Raw genomic sequence first — 9,101 nt, forward strand, 5'->3', positions numbered from 1 at the left:
CTTCACAGGAGGCTCCCAAGCACTGAGGATGCCACCTAGACAGGGGACGAAACGTTTCCAACAAAAACTTCCAGCTCGGCGAACAGAAACACATCATTGTCTTGAGTGTTCCAGAGTTTTTCATTGTCCCAGAGTCCAGATGAAGTTTGCATTCCTCACGTACGTGAGCGAGAATGATTTCAATGTCTCAGATCAGTTCCTGTCCCGAGAACATCACAATCAATGTCCCGTCCTCTACTCGGTCCGACAGTTCACACTTCTTCATTCTCCTCTGATTCCATTTCCCAAAGAGTTTCTCAAGATTTACAAAGCTGGAGCCTAAATTATATGGATTGCTTCCTAAACATTTTTTCAACTGCCAACTGACAATATTTTCACAGTATCTCTTCACAATCCTCTGGCTTGCACCATGTCCAGGGATGAGAAGTCCCGTTTGGTGGAGAGATTCCCGAAGCTGATGAGTTTCACTTTGGAACAAAGATGGTTAAGTGGCGATTTCCTGCGGTTGTTTGTAATGATGGGAGAGGGAGCGGTGGGGAATGAGCACTTTGACGAGCAGGAGGAAGTGTTGCCACTGACCCGAGTCAGAGAACAGTGGACAGGGATTAAAGGAATCTAATGAAAAGCAGCACTTCTGCTCAGGACGTTCAATAACAGCTGCAGAAACCCGATGTGTCGAGCAGTGCATCTGGAAAGAGAAACAGAGATAATGTTTTAAATATGGAACATTTCTGATGTAGAACTCGAGTTTCCCAAGTCTAATCAAATTATCGGCCTGGTTCACAAAATAGTTTTTCTGAACTTTGAGCGAAAATTGTACCAGCAGGAAAGCATTCATAACGTAGTCAGCAGGATTCGAACCTACGTGGGGAAACCCCAATGGATTTCTAGTCCATCGCCTTAACCACTCGGCCGTGACTACAGACAGCTCAGGTGGGTTGAGCATTGACCAAATCAGCCGTGATCTCATTGAAAGCTACCGTTGACTTGATGACCGAAATGCTTCCATCTCCTTTCATCCCTTTGCTGTCATTTGTAAGGTGCGAGACACCAATGTACAAGAAGAAAAGCAGAAAGGTAGGAAAAGACATTTGCAGGCAAACTGAGTCAAAATTATTTATTGAAAGGAAAATCACACTTGGCAATTTGCCATATCTCTTTGCGAACATGACTAGCAGACGGAAGCAAGGGAGCTATTGATCTGATTATTCTCGGACCTGGAGCAAACAAAGGTTAGTGACATATTCATCTCTTTTTCTGGCGAACGAAATGATCTTTCCTGATGGTTACAATGAAAGAGATGGTTCCCAATAAAAGACAGAGATTAATTCGCATGTAGATATATTTCAATGTGACACGATTCATTTTCAGTCCCTAAGTACCCCAGAGATGGAGGAGGTGAGTTACTTTTCTTCACTCTTCAACTCCTCAGCACGAAGGTACAAACATGAAACCGCTAGAGATGGAGTTCTTGAATTGTGAACCAGAGACACTGAAGAAACTAGGCAAAAGTGAGGACTGCAAATGCTGGAAACCTGACTTTAGATCAGAGTGATGCTGGAAAAGCACAGCAGGTCAGGCTCCATCCGAGGAGCAGGAGAGTCGACGTTTCTGTTGCCAGTCATGCTCCGCTGCACAAGCAATTTTCGTTTTTGGCTCAGATTTCCAGCACCTGCAGCTATTTGTTTTATGTTAACCTTCATAATGTTTTGGACAAAACCAATGACCTGCCAGCATCGGAAAATCGGCAGAGGTACTGGTACACCGATATGTTTGCTGAATAATACAGCCATTCCATGAGCGGGAATACGATCCGAGCCACGGTGCTGAGAATACCGAATCCTCACAAGTAAATAACAAGACAAGGCGATAGATACTATCGTATTTGGTGTAAATAAAAAACCCTGTCTGAACATTTTCGTTGCAGATGTTTTTCAAATTGTCTTCGAAGATTTACAAAGTGAGAAAAGGCCATTCCGCCCGTGTGCATTGTGGCTAATCAGAGAGCCATCCATTCGAGTAGCAGTTTCGAACTTTGGCCCAAAGTCTCGTGTGTTCTAATGTTTCAGGTCAAATGTCAATGAGGTTGTCCTATTTTCTAACATGGCACAATAATTGGACAGAAGTATAACGAATTGTAACTCTTTTGAGGAACTCATGCTCATTTTCCCCCACAGAGGGAGACACACCAGAAGATACCGCCAAACTGACGGAGGTGTCCCTTGTGGAGAGCTGGAATTTGAAATGGATAAGAGGACAAATGCAAGCTTGACATGCGGAAGCACAGAGGCGATGTCCCGAGAGAACTTTGCAGGGGAGCGTCAACGTATACCACGGTTAAAGCAAAACATTCCCCCTCGAGCCAGGTAGGACTCGAACCTACAATCTTATGATCCGAAGTCAGACGCGTTATCTATTACGCCACTGGCCCATGAGAGAAGCCTGCACTTGGCAGAATGTCGATATGTTATGCCATGGACTTTCACGGAATCAGAATTAAAAAGGTGAACAAGCAGCGAAGATAATCACCAACATTGCTTCACTTCGAAGTTTCCAATTTGTGAAGCAGTGCCTTTCACTGGCAAAGGAGAAACATTTGTCCTCAGCTGCCTGCTTCACGGTCGCCACCTTTTCTGCTGGAATTTTCCATCGTTTTATTCACAGTCACGACGCGATTTCATGATCCATTCCAGTGAAAAAGTGTCATGGTGTCGTCCAAACAAGACCCTGCAGAAACTCAGCGAGAAACCTCTGGTCATTTCGAGCTCTGGATGTGGAATTAGACGAGATGCGTGACACCTTTTATTGGCGCCGCCACTTCACTGAAATTAGCGGCTCAAAACGAGCCGTTGTCAGCATCAGCTTGATTTGTACGTTCCTGCAGTGCATTTGCTAAACAACATCAGATAGATCCCATCCGGCCCAGCTGACTTATCTATTTTCACACTCTGCAGTATTTCTAATATCTCTTCCTTGTGAACCTCAATCTCTTCTAGTCTAGACGCAAGTATCTCTGTACCTTCCTCCCCAACATTTTCATTTTCTATAGCGAACACTGTCGAAAAATATGTATTTAGTGCTTCCCCTATCTCCTCTGACTCCACACACAACTTCCCAATTATCCTTGATTGTCCCAAATTTAACTCTCGTCATTCTTTTATTCCTGACATACCTATGGAAAGCCTTAGGGTTAACCCTGAACCTATCTGCCAACAACTTCTCATGTCTCCTCCTGGCTCTTCTCAGCTCTCTTTTTTGGTCTCTCCTGATATCGTTGGAACCCTCGAGCGCTCTAACTGAGTTTTCACATTTTGCTTCACATAAGACTTCTTGTTCTTCTTGACCAGGGATTCCACTTCCTTAGTAAACCATGGCTCACGCGTTCTTTTTCTTCCTCCCTGCCTCACAGGTACATACTTATCTAGGACACACAGGAGCTTTTCCTTGAATAAGCTCCACATTTGTAATGTGCTCACCCCCTGCAGTTTCCTACCCCATTCTACGCTTCCTAAATCTTACCTCAATGCAACGTAATTTCCCTTCCATGAGCTGAAACTCTTGCTCCGTGGACTACACCTATCCCTTTCCAACACGAAAGTAAACCTGAGAGAATTGTGATCGCTGTCTCCAAAGTGCTCACCTACTTCCGAATCTAAAACCTGGCCAGGCTCGTTACCCAGTACTAAATCGAAAGTGGCTTCGTCTCTTGAAGGCATGTCTACATACTGTGTCAGGAAGCCCTCCTGCACACACTGGATTAAAACTGACCCTTCTATATTACTCGTACTGTAGTGTTCCCAATCAATATTTGGATATTGTCTTGAGTGTTCCAGAGTTTTTCATTGTCCCAGAGTCCAGATGAAGTTTGTATTCCTCACGTACGGGAACGAGAATCCTTTCAATGTCTCAGATCAGTTCCTGTCCCGACAACATCAGAGTCAATGTCGCGTCCTCTACTCGGTCCGATATTTAACGCTTCTTCATTCTCCTCTGATTCCATTTCCCAAAGAGTTTCTCAAGATTTCCAAAGCTGGAGTCTAAATTATATGGTTTGCTTCCTAAACATTTTTCCAACTGCCAACTGACAATATTTTCACAGTATCTCTTCACAATCCTCTGGCTTGCACCATGTCCATGGATAAGAATCCCGTTTGGTGGAGAGATTCCCGAGGCTGGTGAGTTTCACTTTGGAACAAAGATGGTTAAGTGGCGATTTCCTGCGGTTGTTTGTAATGATGGGAGAGGGAGCGGTGGGGAATGAGCAATTTGACGAGCAGTAGGAAGTGTTGCCACTGACCAGAGTCGGAGAACAGAGGACAGGGTTTAAAGGAATCTAATGAAAAGCAGCACTTCTGCTCAGGACGTTCAATAACAACTGCAGAAACCCGATGTGTTGAGCAGTGTATCTGGAAAGAGAAATAGAGATAACGCTTTAAATATGGAACATTTCTGATGAAAAACTCGAGCTTCCCAAGTCTAATCAAATTACCGGCCTGGTTTGCAAAATAGGTTTTCTGAATTTTGAGCAAAAATTGTTCCAGCAGGAAAGCATTCATAACATAGTCAGTAGGATTCGAACCTACGTGGGGAAACCCCAAAGAATTTCTAATCCATCGCCTTAACCAATCGGCCATGACTACAGACAGCTCAGCCGCCCTGAGCATTGACCAAATCAGCCGTGATCTCATTGAAAGCTCTTGCTGACTTGATGAGGGAAATGCTTCCATCTCCTTTCATACCTTTGCTGTCATTTGTAAGGTGCGAGACACCAATGTAAAAGAAGAAAAGCACAAAGGTAGGAAAAGATATTTGCAGCCAAACTGAGTCAAAATTATTTATTAAAAGGAAAATCACACTTGGCAATTTGCTAGACCTCTTTGCGAACATGACCAGCAGAGGTCAGCAAGGGAGCTATTGATCTGAGTATTTTTGGACCTGAAGCAAACAAAGGTTAGTGACATATTCATTTCTTTTTGTGGCAAACGAAAGGGTCTTTCCTGATGGTTACAATGAAAGAAATGGTTCCCAATAAAATACAGAGATTAAGTCGCATCTAGATATACTTCAATGTGATACGATTCACTTTCAGTCCCTCATTCCCCCAGAGATGGATGGGGTGAGTTACTTTCCTTCACTTCTCAACTCCTCAGCATGGATGTACAGACATGAAACCGCGAGAGATGGAGTTCTTGAATTGGGAACCAGAGACACCGAAGTAACTAGGCAAAAGTGAGCACTGCTGATGCTGGAAACCAGATTTTAGATCAGAGTGGTGCTGGAAAAGCACAGCAGATCAGGCAGCATCCGAGGAGCAGGAAAGTCGACGTTTCTGTTGCCAGTCTTGCTGAGTTCCGCAAACAATTTTCGTTTTTGGCTCAGATTTGCAGCCTTCATAATGTTTTGGGGAAAAAACAATGACTTGCTCGCATCAGAAAATCGGCAGAATTACTGGTACACCGATATGTTTGCTGAACAATAAAACCATTCCACGATCTGGGCCACGGTGCTGAGAGCACAGAATCCTCACAAGTAAATAACAAGACAAGGCGATCGATACGATCGTATTTGGTGTAAATAAAACACCCTTTCTGAACATTTTCGTTGCAGATTATTTTCTACTTGTCTTCTAAGATTTACAAAGTGGGAAAAGGGCATTCCACCCATTGTGCATTGCGGCTAATCAGAGAGCCATCTATTCTAGTCGCAGTTTCCAACTTTGTCCAAAAGTTTGGTTATGGTGTCATGCAGAAACTCAGCGAGTTCACTCAGACATTTTTGTGTGTGCAGAATGATTTGACACATTTAAGGCAAATTCAACGGCATCCGAATGGGTATATACACAGGAAGCGTTCGGAGAGATACGGAACACATTTTGGCAAATATGGTTCAATTAATTTCGGTTATCTGTTCAGCAGGGACAGGTTCGATTGTAGGGTCTATTTCCATGCTCGGCATCTTTGATGTGCTCCCGCAGCTGACACCAGTTTTAATGGACCATTTGCAAAAGAATGCACTCTGTTTGCTACGCAGTCAGCGTGTTTGCCTATATTTCTGGAGGGTGGATGGGACGAGTTGACCCAGCGATGAGGGTCTTTCCGGACTTTTTCTGCCAATGACCATTCGTTTAGCACCTTCCCAACTTTGCCATCAAAGGGTTTGGGTGAAGAATAATACCGCACGGATAATGTTACCCTCCTCAGCTCTCCAACGAATCCAGAAACTGACAGCTCTTCATGTGGAACAGAATACACACCGAAGCATGCATGCTGCCTTTGCTGCAGTGCAAGCCGATTATGTCATGAACTGCTCAGAGAAACGGCAGCGAGGCAATTCAGGACATACTGGAGAATTAGTGCATTGCCAAGTCACAGGAAGTGCTCAACAAACATAAAACAAAACGGAACAGCAATGGAGTTTACCAATTGCACTCGTGATGAAATTAGGTCAACAATGCGCTGATGTTTCCATCTGATCGAGAGGACCAATCACCAGCCCCCTTCACCAGGACAGTAATGAAGGAAATGAGAGAAATACAAAAAAACATTTCTCATCGCGGTTGCCAACCTTTTCGCCACTGCAACACCAAAAACGACGAGCAGATACAATGCAGAATCTGGTTTCATATCAGTAATGAAATAGTAATATCCATTCACTTTCAGTGAAAACGGTGAACAAAGGAAATTGTCTGAAATATGAATACCCAGTGCAGGCTACTTGGTTCCCCGATTATACTGCTGCACAGACTTTCATATTTAAAGGTACCTTTCAAAAAGAGTGTTTGTGGCTGTCCATATGACAATGGAAATTGTTGCCCTCGCTCTCACTGCCATTATTGATCGTGTTGGGTTTGGCATCCTCAAATTGCATGCGGGAGTTCAGTGTACAATTCTCCGCTGTGAAAAATCGGAGTGCTTTGGAGCAGAAAGATGCGAAGCTCGTGTGCTTCATGGAGATGTTGTTGGAATGTTTTGCGGTGCTGGGAAGTGGGATCCTCACAGTTCTAGGTACAATCCTCAGGGTTGCAGAGCCTGTTGTGAAGCCTACTGTCCTGTGGTGGTTGGAATTGATTTAGTTTCAGTGCCGCTGGGTCCAGTTGTTGGTGTTGCAGATTGGATCCTGATCAATGTGTTTATTGATGGAATCCATGGATGGGTGCCCTGCTTCTAGAAAATCTCTGGCTGCCTTCTGATTGCCATGTTCTATTACTGTTGTGCTGCTCTCGAGGATGCTCTCTGTCTGTACGTATAGCTACTCGGGACAGCTGGCCGTGGCAATTAGTGACGGCCACACAAATTCTTTGCCAAGAATATGTATCCCACAACTGCATTCCCAGATGTCTGGCACACTAAATTGTCAACTAGGATATGCCATAAAGCTTTTGAAACACCATGCTTCACTATAATAAAATAAATTTCTGGAAACTGATAGCCAGACTCCTCTGAACACACGGATTTAGGACAGCACATAAACCAAAACCTCGCTGAGGGAAAGCTCACCAGAAAACAATATCCAATGCCCATCTTGTGCTGGACAAATGTGGTTGTCAAGATTCCACGTAGGGACTGCACGAAACACTATATCGGAGAAACAGTCGGACAACTAGCGAGCTGCAATCATGAACTTCAGCCAGCCCGTATACCCCACGGGCAGATGTTCTTGTAGTTGTATGTAGGGCATTGAGTGTTTCTGATTCAGGGGCTTGGACCGTCTGTAGCACTGGTTTATTCCTTGTGTTGTAACTACTGTGAGAACATATGTAAAACGCGATTGCTCATTGAGATGTACATCCAAAATATTAGCCGAGAGAAGGAATTTGGTGGTTTTTCTGGTGCTGTTCCTGTCATGCCCTCTGGAACTGGACTTATTGTGTGCTTCCTGACGGTTCGGTGCATGCTTCTGTGATCGTATTTTGGGCAGAAACCTGCGTTTTAGCTTCAATAGCGTGCGTTTGCAAATCTGGTACACCTCCCTGTATTTTGTTATCTCTTATTGTGTGCAATTGCAACACGGCAAATTATTAATTTACATTGGAAAGTGACAAACGGAGGCGTGTGAAATGCCAAGGTATTAGTGACATTTATCAATTGGTTGCATATTACTTTGATTCAGGAGATAAGGATGTAAAACGTGTTTGTGGAGAAATGAGGACCAGTGAGGAAAGAAGTCATCCGCAGGTGCAGTTTACAAGTGCACTCGCAGTCACCACTACGTACAAGAAAAAAAATACGACATGTGAGTGATAAAAGATGGCAATAGTTACGGGTGATCTTAGTTTCCCATCTCCCACTCACGGTTCAATGGTAAATAAAAAAGTTTGGATGACAATAATCAGTAAATCATATCTGTCCCAGAGAACAACGCGAGCCATATTTTGGTCATCGATTAGTTTACAGCTGACTTAGTATCTGTCTTTTCTTGGAAACCATCTCCTTTGTTGTGACCATCAGGAAAGATATTACTTTTGACATAAAGAAAATGAAGATTATGTCACTAATCTTTGTTTGTTTCATGCCCAAGTACAATCAGACGACCTTGATCAACTCTGTTCGTCATGCTAGCAAAGAAATCTGGAAACATGCCAAGTGTGATTTTTCGCTCAATAACTAATTTTGATTCAGTTTGATTGAAACCACCTCTCCCTAAAGTTGTGCTTTTCTTCTTTTAAAATGGTGTCCGGTATCTTCCAAATGCCGGCAAAGATATGAGAGCAGATGGAAGCAATTTAGCCGATCAAGTCTGCGACAACATTCAATGAGATCATGGCTGATTTGGTTAATTCTCAACCCCCGTTTTTATCCTCATTTCCGTGATGCTCCATGTCTGTCTATCACAGCCTTGAATACACCTCGCCTTCACAGCCCTCTGTTCTTAGGAAACCCACGGATTTGCTACCCTCTGAAAGAGTAAATCCTTATCATTTTCTTAAATGTTTGATCCCTTCAGCTGTGAGAACGCACTCTCGTCCCAATTTCTCGGGGGTGTACATCAGAGCAGAATAAGTCCCTGAAGGTAGGTCTGCACTCTCCAGTGCCGCTCCGTGTATTTGAAACATTTTCAGATTTTGACCTCTGATTAAAAATAGTAGACCTAATTTGCACATC

At 43.6% G+C, this 9,101-nt stretch overlaps 2 non-coding genes across 2 annotated transcripts; both read right to left on the reverse strand.

Annotated features, from left to right (window-relative positions):
* Positions 1 to 840: 840 nt before the first annotated feature.
* On the reverse strand, positions 841 to 922 carry trnas-aga (transfer RNA serine (anticodon AGA)). The gene has a single exon. It is a non-coding gene; the product is annotated as a tRNA-Ser (tRNA).
* Positions 923 to 2,358: 1,436 nt separating this feature from the next.
* On the reverse strand, positions 2,359 to 2,431 carry trnar-ucg (transfer RNA arginine (anticodon UCG)). Its single transcript has one exon. It is a non-coding gene; the product is annotated as a tRNA-Arg (tRNA).
* Between the last annotated feature and the right edge of the window lie 6,670 nt (positions 2,432 to 9,101).

This window comes from Chiloscyllium plagiosum, unplaced genomic scaffold (assembly GCF_037043375.1).
Source record: "Chiloscyllium plagiosum isolate Xiang-an unplaced genomic scaffold, Cpla_swu_hap1 HiC_scaffold_42, whole genome shotgun sequence".
Taxonomy (NCBI): Eukaryota; Metazoa; Chordata; class Chondrichthyes; order Orectolobiformes; family Hemiscylliidae; genus Chiloscyllium; species Chiloscyllium plagiosum.